Source organism: Miniopterus natalensis, chromosome 14 (genome assembly GCF_054644295.1).
Source record: "Miniopterus natalensis isolate mMinNat1 chromosome 14, mMinNat1.hap1, whole genome shotgun sequence".
Classification (NCBI taxonomy): domain Eukaryota; kingdom Metazoa; phylum Chordata; class Mammalia; order Chiroptera; family Miniopteridae; genus Miniopterus; species Miniopterus natalensis.
This window is the reverse complement of record NC_142094.1, coordinates 7,181,179-7,196,821: the sequence shown is the minus strand read 5'-3', so window position 1 is coordinate 7,196,821 and position 15,643 is coordinate 7,181,179. Positions and strand designations below refer to the sequence as shown.

Below are 15,643 nucleotides of genomic sequence, written 5' to 3'. Positions count from 1 at the left end.
GGCTTGATCAATGACTCTCTCATCATTGATGTTTCTGTCTCTCTCTCTCCCTCTCCTTTCCTCTCTCTGAAATCAATAAAGATATATTAAAAAAAAAAGAATTAAAATGGTAATAAATGAGGACCTATCAATAACAATCTTAAGAACTTTAAGGGAGAGATCAACAGAAATAAAGTCATAGTCATGGACTTTAACACCCCTCTGACTTCACTGGATAGATCTTCCAGACAAAAAGTCAACACAGAAACAGTGACCAAATGGCACACTAGAACAGATGAATTTAATTGATACTTACAGAATATGTCACCCCAAAGCTGAAGAATATACATTCCTCTCAAGTGCACATCGGTCATTCTCAAAGACAGACCACATGTTAGGACCCAAAACCGTCTCTACAAGTTCAACACGACTGAAATCATATCAAGCATCTCAGATCACAAGGGCATGAAATTAGAAATCAATTACAGTAAAAACACTCAAAAACATCAAACACATGGAGGCTAAATAGCATGTTATTAAAGAATGAATGGGTTACCAATAAGATCAAGAAAGAAATCATAAACTTCCTGGAAACAAAAAATGAGCACACAACAACCCAAAATCTATGGGACACAGTGAAAGCAGTTCATAGCACTGCAGCCTATCTGAAAAAGTAATAAAAATTTTTAGTCAACTACCTAACCCTACAACTTAAAGAATTAGAAAGCTCCCCTGTGAAGCTATCTGGACCAGGGCTTTTGTTTGCTGGGACTTTTTTTATTACTGCTTTGATTTCATCAGTTGTTATTGGCCTATTCAGGTTTTCTGATTCTTCCTGATTCAGTTTTATATGATCTCACTCATATGTGGAATCTAATTTAAAAAACAGACTGAGGAAAAAATAGATCCAGAAACACAGAAGCATGGAACAGATTGATGAATCACAGTGGGAGGTGGGAGTGGGGGAGTGGGTGGGGAGAGATTAATCAAAGAACTTATAAGTGTATATGCATAACCCATGGACATAGACAATAGTGAAGGGAGGCAGGGTGGAGGGGATAAATGAGGGGGATATCTTTAATATTTTCAACAATAAAGATAAGTTAAAATAAAATAATTTTTTAAAAAAGAATAAAGGAAGTTCGCAAAATGCCATTCCTTTTTAAATCGCTGTTTTTCTTAATTTTCAAGAGAAAAAGGAAAGCATAAAGCAAGAACCCATGGATAAAGCAGAACCCATGGATACTGTAAAAAAAAAAAAAAAAAAAAAAAAAATTAAATAAATAAAAAGATAGATAAAAATGGGAAAAGCAGCCCTAGCTGATTTTTCTCAGTGGTTAGAGTGTCAGCCTGCAGTATGAAGGATCCCTGGTTTGATTCCTGCCAAGGGCACATACCTCAGTTGCAGGCTCGATCCCCAGACCCCGGCAGGGCGTGTGTAGGAGGCAACCAATCAACACTGATGTTTCTCTCTCTCTCTCTCTCTCTCTCTCCCCCCCTACTCTCTCTGAAAAATAAAAATAATAAAAATAATTTTTTTTAAAAGGGCAAAGCAGTTGACATTTCTCCAAAAGAGATATTCAAATGGCCAACAAGAAAAGATGCTCAATGTCATTAGTTACTAGGGAAATGTGATTGAAAACCACAATGAGATACCAGTTTATACCTATTAGAATGGCTATAATAACAAGTTTTTAAAGGAAAATAACACATGTTGGCATGGATGTGGGGACGCTGAAACTCTTCAGTATTGCTGGCAGAAACGTAACATGGTGCAGCTGCTGTGGAGAGAAACTTAACAGTTCCTGAATAAGTTAAGCATAGAATTACCACAGCAATTTCACTCCTAGGAATATACCCCAAAAGAACTGAAAACAAGATTCTCTGGAGGAGGGGGATGGAATAAGATGGTGGTGTAGGTAACCGCGATACCCGCCTCCCCCCCAACCACATCAAAATTACAACTAAAATAAAGAACAATCATCACTCAGAACCTCCTGAAATCTAGCTGGAGAAAAGTCCTACAAACAGGGAAATGAAGAAGCATTGAGACTGGTTGGAGGAGTAGAGATGCGGGTAGATCTGGGGTGAACTGTGGAGAGTTAGCCTCGGTCCCACACCCAGGTGCCACGGTTTAACCCAGGAGAGATATCTCAGTGATGGAGGTTTCCCAGAGCAGTGAGGGGTCCCAGCCCCACAGCAGGCCTCCGAGCCCAGGGTTCCAGGGCTGGGAAGAGAAGTCACAACTTCGGGCTGTGAAAACCAGTAGAGAGTGTGGCTGAGGGACTCAGAGGCTGTGGGAGTCCCAGGCAGTTCCTCTTAAAGGGCCTGTGTGCAGACATACACGGACTCAATCCCTCTGAGCTCCAGCACTGGGCAGCAGCTGGGAAGGAACCTGGGACATTCGTCGAGGAACTAACTTGCCTAGAAATAAGGATAGAGCTGGAGGGGCAGCTTTCTCACAGACAGGAGACCTGGCACAGGCCATTGCTCCATTGACAAGTTCTCCCCCCACAGAGCCAGCAGGCAGGCGCCATACTTGAATCTCCAGGAATGTGATTCACACCTTTAGCCCCACCCTACTTGGAAGCTCATCAAAGCCATTTCCAGTGGCTTTTCTATGCAAGTGGCCTCTCTAGCCTCATGCTTAGGACTTCCCTAAAATCTCTTAAACAAGCAGCAACTGGTCTCAGTGTGTCCCATACCTCTCAATAAGGGGCCCCAGGCCTGGCAGTAGGGGCAGCCTGCACTGGTTCATAGCTGGGTCTCTCCTGGATACCTCCAAGCCCAGTACAAGTAGCAGCCATCTATGGCTTGCTGTATAGTCATGCTGGGTGGCCCTGGGCAGAGCACAGGCAGAGGCTGACTTTGCACCTTCTGGGATGACCTAGAGTCAGTGCACCTGGTGGTCAGCTTCGACCATGCTGGATTACAACCCGACCACATCCATAAATGACACACTCAAGACGTGGACTCGATGAACACCAAAGCTCCACTGAAGTAAATCCAGTGACACCAACAGCAACCAAGGCTCAACTATACCAAGACAGTGCACACAGCCCACTCAGGGGAGCACCTAAAAGGCCCAGCTCAGATGACTGGGGAGGCAGAGCCACTGAACACCACAGGACACCTATTACACAAAGCCACTCTACCAATTCCAGGAGACATAGCAGCTCTACCTAATACATAGAAACAAACACCTAAAAGAAGACAAAATGTGGAGGCAAAGGAACACATCACAAAGGAAAGAACTGAAGAAATCTCAAGAAAAAGAACTAAATGAAATGGAGCCAAGCAAGCTATTAGATACAGAGTTCAGAATAATGGTTATAAGGATGCTCAAGGATCTTAGTAAGACTATTAAGGAAACTAGTGGGATCACCAATGACATAATAAAGTACCAATCAGAAAATAAAGGCTACACGAACTGAAATGAATAATTTACAGGGAATCAACAGTAGAGGAGAGGACGCTGAGAATCACATCAGCAATTTGGAATATGAGGAAACAAAAAACACGCAACCAGAAGAGCAAAACGAAAAAAGATCCAGAAATATGAAGATAGTGTAAGGAGTCTCTGGGACAACTTCTAGCATCCCAACATTCACATTATGGGTATGCCAGAAGGAGAAGAAAGAGAGCAAGAACTTGAAAACCTATTTGAAAAAATAATGACAGAAAACTTCCCCTACCTGGGGGAAGAAAGAGACTTACAAGTCCAGGAAGCACAGAAAGTGCCAAACAAGAGGAACCCAAAGAGGCCCACATCAAGACAAATCATAATTCAAATGCCAAAGTTTAAAGACAAAGAGAGAATTTTAAAAGCAGCAAAAGAAAAGTAGTTACTTACCTATAAAGGGGGTCCCATAAGATTATGAGCTGATTTCTCAACAGAAACTTTGCAGGTCAGAAGGGAGTGGCAAGAAATATTGAAACTGATGAAAAGCAAGAACCTACAACCAAGATTACTGTACCCAGCAAAGCTATCATTTAGAACTGAAGGTCAGATAAAGAGTTTCCCAGACAAGAAAAGCTAAAGGAGTTCATCACCCCAAACCAGTATTACATGAAGTGTTGAAGGGTCTTTAAGAAGAAGCTAGTGAATAAAAGAATCTGACAAACAAAACAGACCCAGAGACACTGAAGCATGCAACACACGGTCATATCTCAGAGGGAAGAGGGAAGAGGTGTGGTATGTGGGAAGAAACTAACCGAAAAGTTACAGGATATGGATATATGCATAACCTATGGACACAGACAATAATAGGGTGAAGGCCTGAGGGGGTGGGTGGAAGGTGGAGGGGGTCAATGGAAGAGAAAATGGGATACCTATAATACTTTCAACAATGAAGATAAATTTAAAAAAAAAAAAAAGATTTTTCGGAGCATTTGAGATATTTTCCCTTGGCATATGTCATCACTTTGACTCAAACTGTTATAAATTTTTTTTTAAATAACTGAAACAAATATTCAAACAAAAATTTGTACACAAATGTTAACACCAACACTATTCACAAAAGCTAAAAAGTGGAAATAACCAAAAGTCCATAAACTTGTAACTGAATAAACAAATGTAGTATTATCCAAACAATGGAAATTAGTCATAAAAAAAAGATTTGTGCAACACCGCAGATGAACTTTAAGTGAAAATATGTGACTCAAAGACCACATATTGTATGATTCTATTAGATAAAATATCCAGAATAGGCAAATCCACAGAGACAGAAAGCAGATCAGTAGCTACCAGGGACTGGGGAAAAGAAGGAATAGGAAATGACTGCTTAATGGATATGGGCTTTCTTTATGGAGTGGTGATAAAGTTCTGAAACTAGATAGTGGTGATGGCTGTGCAACATTGTAAATATACTTAATGATACTGAATTATGCACTTTAAAATGATTAATAAGGACACAGGGAAGATGGCAGCAATGTGAGAAGCAGCAGAGCACCCCCGCTCCCAGCCACGGACTTGATTTACTCCTAAAATCCTACATAGCCAGCTTGAAAAAAACAGAGAAACATACCTGAGTGGATGGAGTACAAGTGGGGAGCACTGAAGAAACATCACGGAGTCCCATGGGGGGGCGGGGGGAGGCGTAGGAAGGGGAAGTCCCCCTGAAGCCTGTGCTGGGCTCCGAGCCTGGAGGCTTGGAGGCTGCGGAGTTCCCTCCCCTCGGGAGCACGGACGGCATCCAAAAGCAGGGATCCCACACCCGGACCGACGAGAGGGGAAGGAGCGCCTGTGCATACAGCAGAGGGACCCAGGGGAGCTGTGAGTCCAGGAGGAGAAGGTGCCTTCCTAGGAAACAAAGCCTCTAATGGCGGACCACGCCTTCCTAGCAAAACAAAGCCTCTAGCGGCAGCTGCGACCAGCGCCTGCTGCTCGGGGTGCCCACCATAGGGAAGGCTGTCCCAAGGTCTGTGGCACCCAAGTGGTAAGGGACCAGATGACTGTGCTGAGCAGCCGCACACGGGGACCCTCTGCCTCCCTGTGGAGCATTGTGTTGAGCCCCAGAAAGCACTGAATGGGCATGAGGGAGGGGAGGAGCCCTCCTACCCTGAGCTCCCGGTGCCCAGAGGCTGGGATCTGTGACCAGCCCTGAGGGGCGCCATGGTGGTGTGTGGAGCCGCCCCAGCCTTGCTGAGACCAGCAGTGCGGGGAACTGCGTGGAGCTGGCATTGGGTCCCCTCCTGCTGGGTGCCTTGGAACGAGGGCGGCGTGACACTGCAAGGCGGACTGTCTGCCTGTGTGTTGCTTTGTGCCTTTGCCAGTTTGATCACGGAACTGGTTCCCACCTTCCCAGCATGCACTGGGGGACAGACCAGCAGACGCTGGGATTGGGGTCTGCACGAAGATGGTCTGAGGGGTGGGCCAGGGGCGGGCCTGGTGCAACCAGCCAACCAGAGCTGAGCAGGAAGGGGAGGAGCCCGCCAGCCTCTCCTGCTTGAGGGGGGAACCACACCCATCAGGAAAGGGGAGGGTCCCGCTCACTGAAGCCCCAGACACCCCCAAGGGAAAGCAGCTCACAGGAGGACATTACAAGAATAAGACTCTCAGGGTCTGTTGTTTGGGAACTGGAGGAAACGCTGAAAACCCCTGCTGGGGGCTGGGCAGGCAAAGGGCTCACCAGAATGTTTTTTAATTGAACCCACTGAGCCCAGGCTGCTGAAACGGCCCACACAGAAAAGGCAACAGGCTGAAATCAATCTGAGGCTGCAGCAGGCCAGATCCTGGGGAACTAGAATCAGAGAACAAGGTAGGGGCTGAGGAGCTGGCTGTGGAGCAAAGACTAACTCCCGCAGAGTGAGCACCTGACAGCGACACTTCTAAGGGGAGTGATACCCTGAGCTACACTAGCCACCCTGCACCCTAAATACTCTACAAAAGACTCTGGAGCAAGACCAGGCAACTACTAGGTTGCAAAATAGCTGACAAGAGGAGGTGGTCCACGGAGAGCCTCAGACCAACCATCTACCTAAGGACACCAGAGCCAAACCCAGACGGCTCCTCACACTGGGTGATACACAAGCACCTCCCAGGAGAACGGAAATCAGCCCACAAAACAGTGACCCTCAGACAACATAAGTTGCCCAGAAAAAACTCACCAGATTGAGCACCTTTTTTTCTCCTGTTTTTTTGTTGTGTTTAGTTTGAGATTGTTTAGTTTTTGGGTTTTTTTGTTTGCTTTTTGTTTGTGGGTTTGTTTATTTTTTCTCTTTTTTCCTTAGGAAGAAGAGAAAGAGGAGAATATTTGTTTTTTCCTTTTTTTAAATTTTATAATAATTTCTTTTAATTTTTTTGTTAAACACTTTTTTAACTAAATTTTTTTCGCTTTTTTATAAAATAATTTTGTCTTGCTTAGGTTATTTTTAGTTTTGTTTTGGTTATTTGCTTTGTTTTGTTCTATTCTTGCTTCTAATATCAAGACTTTCTTGATATTCCTGCTTAACGACTGGGACTTTATCATTATAACCACGTTTACTGCTTTCCTCTATAGTTTCCCCCAAATCTCTTACCGGACTCCCTCCCTGCCTGGGCTTTATCTCTCTCTCTCCTCTCAATCCATTGGCATAACTTTTTTCTTCCTTTTCTTTTTCCTTTTTCTACTTTCCTATCATTCTTTCATTATGCTCCTTTCTGTCTTCCTGTCCGATTGGTAGTTTCTCATATTCTCTTTATTGTATTTTTGTTTTCTCATTTTCAACTATTATCCTATTCCTATTCTCTCCCTTAATTTTTTGCTGGCCATTCTTTCAGAATCTTTTCTCTGCTTCTGTTATCTTCCAGTAGCTTGCCTATTTTTTACATTTTAGTTTATTATTATTTTCTAAATTTTCACCAGTATTAACAACAATATACATCTCTCTCTCTCTAAGCATTACTTTTCCTTCTCTCTTTTTTTTTTAAGCATTTGTGTGTGTGTGTGTGTGTGTTCTCCCTTTACTCTCCCAGTTCTATTTTCACATGGGTTGTTTTCATTGTGACTGTCAAGAAATTTTGTAAGATACCTCTTGTTTCCTGGAATTTTAGTTGTGTATTGTCCTGCCTTGCCAGCACCTGTACAACAGCTTACAAGTTGAGGTTGGGGCTGAGACACAGTTAGCCAACCTGAGAGGAGGGTCCTCTCAAGGACTGATCAACAACAATCTTGACCCAACCACAACGGGAGAACATAAAGAAACCACAAAAGGGGCACCCACAAGAGGGACACGCCTACAGCAAAGAGCTCAGAGGTGTAAGGAAAACACACCTCTGGGCTCCACTGGACCAACTGGACAAAATCCCATCCCACAAGACTGGGGGACAACAAATATATCTAATATGTAGATACAAACACTAAGACCTAACAAAATGAGGAGACAAAGAAACAACCCCCAAATTAAAACCACCAGAAAAAGGCTTTGATGAGATGGAGTTAAGCAAGTTATCAGAAACAAAGTTCAGAGTATTGATTACGAAGATGTTCAAAGAACTTAAGGAGACACTAGGTGGTAAGATCGAGGAGCTTAGTGAAAACATAAAAAAAGAGATACATACCATAAACAAAACTCAGACAGAAATAAAGAATGCTGTATCTGATATCAAGAATGCACTGGAAGGAATTAAAAGCAGGCTCAATGAAGCAGAGGATAGAATAAGTGACTTAGAAGACAAGGTAGAAAAAATCATTCAATCAGAGCAGCAAAAAGAAAAAACACTTAACAAGCATGAGGACAGTCTAAGGGAGCTTTGGGACAACATGAAGAGAAACAACATTTGCATTATAGGAGTGCCAGAGGGGGAGGAAAGAGAGCGAGGGATAGAGAACTTCCCTATGCTGGCGAGGGAGAAAGCCACACAAGTTCAGGAAGCACAGAGGGTTCCAAACAAGAGGGACCCAAAGAGGCCCACCGCAAGACACAACATAATTAAAATGGCAAATGTCAAGGACAAAGAGAAAATATTAAGGGCTGCAAGAGAGAACAAGCAGTGAACTACAAGGGAACCCCCATAAGGCTGACAGCTGATCTCTCAACAGAGACTCTTCAGGCCAGAAGGGAGTGGCATGAAGTTCTCCAAGTAATGAAAAGCAAGAACATGCAACCAAGATTGCTTTATCCAGCAAGGCTATCATTTAAAATTGAAGGTGAAATAAAGAGCTTCCCAGACAAAAAAAGGCTAAAGGAGTTCAGTACCACTAAACCAGCATTGCAAGAAATGCTAAAAGGACTGCTTTAAGAAAAAGAAGGAATAGTGAGAGAAAGGTACATCAGCATAAAGGGGAAATGTGGCATTAAATAAGTTGATATCAATAGTAACCTTAAGTGTAAACGGAATAAATGGTCCAATCAAAAGACAAAGGGTAGCTGAATGGATAAGAAAACAGGACCCAAATATATGCTGTCTACACGAGACCCACCTGAGAGCAAAAGACTCACACAGGCTATAAGTGAAGGGATGGAGTAAAATATTCCATGCAAATGGAAAGGAAAAGAAAGCTGGAGTAACAATTCTTATTTCTAATAAAATAGACTTCAAAATAAAGACCATAATGAGAGACAAAGATGTTCACTACATATTACAAAAGGGATCAATCCGACAGGAGGAAATAATCCTTATAAACATTTATGCACCCAATGCAGGAGCACCTAAATATATAAAAAATTTCTTGGGGGACTTTAAAGGGGAGATTGACAGCAACACAATCATAGTGGGGGACTTTAACACCCCAATGGCAGCACTGGACAGATCATCAAGACAAAATCAACAGGTCAACGCAGACCTTAAATGAATCACTAGACCTAATAGATTTAATTGACATTTACGGAACATTTCACCCCAAAGCAGCAGAATACACATTTTTCTCAAGTGCACATGGAACATTCTCAAAAACAGACCACATGTTAGGGCACAAGGCAAGTCTCTACAAATATAAGAAGATTGAAATCATATCAAGCATCTTCTCGGATCACAATGCCATGAAACTAGAAATCAACCACTATAAAAAAAACTCAAAAGTTTTCAAACACATGGAGGCTAAATAGCATGTTATTAAACAATGAATGGGTTACCAAGGAGATCAAGAGAGAAATCAAACACTTCATGGAAAGTAACGAAAATGAACAGACAACAAGCCAAAACCTATGGAACATGGCGAAAGCAGTTCTGAGAGGAAAATTCATAGCATTACAGGCCTATCTCAAGAAACAAGAAAAAGATCTAATGAACCATCTAACACAACAACTGAAAGAACTAGAACGAGAACAGCAAGAAAAGCCCCAAGGAAGTAGAAGGAAGGAAACAATAAAAATCAGAGCAGAGATTAATGACATAGAGACTAAAAAAAACAATATAAAAAATCAATGAAACCAAGAGCTGGTTCTTTGAAAAGGTAAATAAGATTGATGCACCTTTAGCCAGACTCACTAAGAAACAAAGAGGACCCAAATAAATAAAATCAGAAATGAAAGAGGCGATATAACAACTGACCCAACAGAAATACAAAGGATTGTTAAGAAAATATTATGAGCAACTATATTCCAACAAATTGGACAACATGGGGGAAACGGACAAATTCCTAGAAGCATACAAACTTCCAAAGCTGAATCAAGAAGAGGCAGAAAACCTGAATAGGCCGATAACAACTAATGAAATTGAAGCAGTAATCAAAAAACTCCCAGCAAACAAAAGTCCTGGACCAGATGGATTTACAGGCCAGTTTTACCAAACATTCAAAGAAGAATTAACACCTATTCTATTCAAACTATTCCAGAAAATTCAAGAGGAGGGAAAACTCCCAAACTCTTTTTATGAGGCCAGCATCATCCTACTCCCAAAACCAGATAAAGATACTACAAAGAAAGAAAATTACAGGCCAATATCCGTGATGAACATAGATGCTAAAATGCTCAACAAAATACTAGCAAATCGGATCCAGCAATACATGAAAAAGATCATACATCATGACCAAGTGGGATTTATTCCGGGGATGCAAGGCTAGTACAACATCTGCAAATCAATAAATGTGATACATCACATAAACAAAATGGACAAAAATCATATGATCATATCAATAGACGCAGAAAAAACATTCGACAAAATCCAGCCCCCATTTCTGATAAAAACTCTCAGCAAAGTGGGAATAGAGGGATCATACCTCAACATAATAAAGGCCATATGCGACAGACCTACAGCCAACATCATACTCAATGGGCAAAAACTAAAACCATTTCCATTGAAAACCGGAACAAGACAGGGATGTCCACTTCAACATAGTACTGGAAGTCCTCGCCATAGCCATCAGATAGGAAGAAAACATAAAAGGATCCAAATTGGAAAGGAAGAAGTAAAACTCATTATTTGCAGATGACATGATACTGTACATAGAAAACCCTAAAGATTCCATCAAAGTACTACTAGATTTGATACACGAATTTGGCAAGGTAGCTGGATACAAAATCAACATCAGGAAATCAATGGCATTCTTATACACCAACAATGAACTTTCAGAGAGAGAAACTAAAAAAGCAATACCATTTACCACTGCAACTAAAAAAATAAGATACCTAGGACTAAACTTAACCAAGGATATAAAAGACCTGTACTCGGAAAACTACAGGACACTGAAAAAAGAAATAGAGGAAGATTTAAACAAGTGGAAGAATATACCATGCTCATGGATTGGAAGAATTAATATCATTAAAATGTCCATACTACCCAAAGCAATTTATAAATTTAATGCAATTCCTATTAAAATACCAACAGCATATTTCACAGACCTAGAAAAAACATTTCGAAAATTTATATAGAACCAAAAAAGAATCCAAATAGCTGCAGCCATCTTGAGAAAAAAGAACAGAGTGGGAGGGATCACATTACCAGACTTCAAACTGTATTAGAAAGCCACTGTAATCAAAACAGCCTGGTATTGGTCCAACAACAGGCCTTACAGATCAATGGAACAGAACAGAGACCCCAGAAATAGACCCACGCTATTATGGTCAGTTAATATTTGACAAAGGAGGCAAGAGCGTACAATGGAGTAAAGACAGTCTCTTCAGTAAGTGGTGCTGGGAAAACTGGACAGATACATGCAAAAGAATGAAACTAGACCACCAACTTTCACCATACACAAAAATAAACTCAAAATGGATAAAAGACTTAAATGTAAGTCACGAAACCATAAAAATCCTGGAAGAAAACAGGCAGTAAAGTCACAGGCATCCCACGTAGTAGACTTTTCACTGATACATCTCCTAGGGCAAGAGAAACAAAAGAAAAAATAAACATCTGGGACTGCATCAAACTAAAAAGCTTCTGCGCATCAAAAGAAAACAGCCTCAAAATACAAAGGAACCCCACGGTCTGGGAAAACATATTCGCCAAGGATGTATCTGATAAGTAGCTAATTTCCAAAGTGTACAAAGAACTCATAGCACTCAGCAAGAGGAAGACAAACAACCCAATTAAGAAATGGGGAAAGGACTTGAATAGACACTTCTCCAAAGAGGACATACGGATGGCCAAGAGACACATGAGAAAATGCTCAACGTCCCTAATCATCAGAGAGATGAAAATTAAAACCACAATGAGGTATCACCTCACACCTGTCAGAATGGCTCCATCAACAAATCAACAAACGACATGTGCTGGCGAGGGTGTGGGGAAAGGCGAACCCTAGTGCACTGCTGGTGGGAACGCGGACTGGTGCCGCCACTATGAAGAACAGTATGGAGGTTCCTCAAAAAATTAGAAATGGAGCTGCCGTTTGACCCAGTGATTCCACTCCTAGGAATGTATCCTAAGAATCCTGAAACATTCATCAGAAAGAATATATGTACCCCGATGTTCATAGCAGCACAGTTTACAATAGCTAAGATCTGGAAACAGCCCAAGAGCCCATCAGTACATGAGTGGATAAAAAAGCTGTGGGACATTCACACCATGGATACTACACAGCTGTAAAGAAGAAGAATCCAGTACCCTTTGGGACAGTATAGATGGACCTGGGGAATATTATGCTAAGCAAAATAAACCAGGCAGAGAAAGACAAACATCACATGATCTTGCTTATACGTGGAATCTAAAGAACTTAATAAACTGATGAACAGAATAGATTCAATGACATGGAAGCATGGATGAGACTGACGAATGTCAGAGGGATTGAGGAGGGCGGTTGGGTGGAGGGGGAGAGAGTAATCAAAGAATTTATATGCATATATGCACAACCCAAGGACAGGGACAATGGTGGGGAGAGGGACTTGGGAAGGGAAAGGGACCGGGAGGAATGGGTCTTTGGGGAGAAAAAGGGACATCTGCAATATTTTAAACAAAAATAAAATTTAAAAAAAAAGCAAAAAAAATTATATATATATATATATATATATATATATATATATAAAATAAAATAAAATAATAAAATAAAATAAAATAATAAAATAAAATAAAATAAAATAAAATAAAATAAAATAAAATAAAATGGTTAATAAGCCCGGCCAGGCGTGGCTCGGCAGTTGAGCGTCGACCTAGGATCCAGGTGATCGGGGTTGGATTCCCGGTCATGGCACATGCCCAGGTTGTGGGCTCGATCAATGACTGTCTCATTCATATTTCTATCTATCTCTCTCCCTCTCCTTTCCTTTCTCTGAAATCAATCAAGATATATTTTTAAAAAATAAATAAAATGGTTAATAAATTTTATATGTATTTCCCAATAAAAAAAATTAATAGACAAATAAAAGACTAAACACACAAAAAATCTAGACTTAGATTCTGAGTAAAAATCGAAGATTAACCACACATTTCATTTCATTCCTTCTCAAAATTGTGCTAAAATGCCAAGCAGGTATTTTTAAGGCATGAACAAAAATCTGAAGGCTGGAAAGCAGATGGTAACTAATGCTGAATCCTAGACCCACAGGGTGGAAAGCCAAAGCCCACCTGGCTTAGTTCACAGAACTCTCTAAAGGGTCAGGAACTGGCAACAGCACCTCCAGAAACAGGGTGAAGGGACCACTAAAGCTCTGGGCGTTATCTCTTGGTGTCTTCCATTCCACATGGTTGGCTTACTTTGTCTCGGTCAACAAGGCAAAATTCTGGAGGATTATTCTCTAAAGAGGATTTCTGAACAGAGGGACACAAAGCACCTAGTGGGGAGGGCTTAATGAAACCAGGGGGTAGGTAAACACATCTACATATTCTTCCCTCACTTAGCTGCCAGAGAACCAGCTTTCACACACCAGGCAGGAGATTAAGACTTCTGTTCTCGGAAAGGGAAAAAAAATGAGGAGCAGATATCAAGGGCTCCCTAATAAATGGCAAACTCGGCTCACTCTACAGTGAACCCATAGTCAGTGAGTACCAAAGATGTACTCAGAGCTTCCAATCAAATTTTAGGGCCACACCTAAAAAAACTGGAGGTCTAGTCAAGATAATTCAATACCTGTGCAACAGAGGCGAAAACAGGGAGGGGAAAAATCAATGAAATAATTTACAAAAACGTCCCAGAATTAAACAATGTAAGTTTACTATTTGAAAACCCAGAATGCACAGCGTAATAAATTGTAAAAGTACATCCATAATAAAGCATATCTTTTTGAAATTCTATAACAGTGGAAACCAAGAGAAGATCCTACAAGCTTCCAGACATGGAGAAACAGGTAACGATAGATGAAAAATCAAAATGATTTTGAACTTTCAGCAGCCACAGTGTAAGCTAGATGACAATGGAACAAAATCATCAAAATTCTGAAGGAAAGCAATTCCCAATCTGAATTATACATAGACAGGCCAAAGTATTCATCAAGGCTAAGAGGAAAACACAGGCATTTTCAGAAATTCAAGGTTTCAGATAATTTGCCTCCCATTTGCCCTTTCTTCAGCAAAATGTGGGAGTCAACCAAGAAGAGGAAGACACAGGACAGGACAGAAGAGAAAAGAGAACTCCCACAGAGAGCGGGCACTAGGAGGCATGGAAAGTGCTCCAGTCTGGGGGGGCTTCTTCAACATGATGTCACTGACAGAATAAATTACGTGGAAGAAAATAGGAAATGTGGGCAACTGGGAGGAAAGCTTGGGTTCAATTAGCGATAAGGACACAGAAAACATGTAAACTCGGGAACATAAATCACAGGAAAATACCATACAGCTAAGAATTGAGAATGGTTACCTCTGAGAACGGGAAATAAGGTGAGAGGACTGAGGAGATTTACCGTTTGTCTGAACAATCCCTACAAACTACTTAACTCATTAAACTGTAACTTTGAAAAAACAAAGATAATAAAAAAGTGGCAGACAGAGACATAAGGTACCTAAGGATTTCCCAAGGACATAAAACCTACCTTGGCTACGAAATCTGACCTCTGGACACTAAGAAGGCTTAGAAACTTGTCCTGCAAAGCAAAAAAAAACAACAAAAAAGAAATGAGTTTGGCCGGAGGGGTGAGGGGAGCAAGAGAGGAACACATTACTCTTAGGCTGTCATAATTCTTGCCAAAAGCATGATATCAGTAGCAGAAATCCTCGGGTTCCTGTGCTCCAGCACCTACTCTGCAAAGTGGGTATAACAGTCTCTCTGTCACAGGGTTGTTGTGAGGTTTAGTTTTATAATGAACATAAAGCACTTGTAGCAATGCCAGATACAAATATTAACACAGTTAATACTTTACTTTTTTAAAAAACTGAAATTATTTTTATATCAAATTATTCAATTCAATTGTCACAATGATACTAAAGAATTCACTTGAATGCTCACCTTGTCTACTCAACCGTAAGGCCTCTCACCCTTTCACATATGTCTCCTAAAAAAGGGAATAGGAAGAGAAGCCGTCTGATTATCCACGAGAAACAGAAATAACAATCAATGAAAGTTGTTTATAAAGATGTTTATCATACTGAAAAATTGTACCTGAAAAACAACCCAGGCCACCCTCCTTTCTCTTACACTTTTTTCTTAATTATGATCAATCAACTAACTAAGCAAGTCAGCAATTAGAATTGAAAACTTTATACCAACTATATATTAACTCAGTAATGTTGAGGCAAGCATTTCTCCATTTCAAAATAGGTTGAGTCTCAAACTTATTCACAGACCGTGTTCTCCAAGTTCAGTTACACTTTATTATAAAACCTGAGAAACATGTTTAAAACCTGAGACACAAAATTATGAAATAAACTTGAGAA

General features: G+C 40.9%; 1 protein-coding gene across 2 annotated transcripts in view; it reads right to left on the bottom strand.

Moving 5' to 3' along the window:
* The window catches only part of SHLD2 (shieldin complex subunit 2), an 86,977-nt gene extending 71,596 nt beyond the window's left edge, over positions 1 to 15,381 (bottom strand). The window contains exons 1-2 of one of the 2 annotated variants that reach the window (XM_016214746.2): positions 15,216 to 15,381; positions 14,803 to 14,853 (exon numbers count right to left, since the gene is read on the bottom strand). The gene's annotated coding sequence lies outside the window, so the exon portion shown is untranslated. The remainder of the gene's footprint in view (positions 1 to 14,802; positions 14,854 to 15,215) is intronic. The other variant, XM_016214743.2, reaches the window with a different exon arrangement.
* Between the last annotated feature and the right edge of the window lie 262 nt (positions 15,382 to 15,643).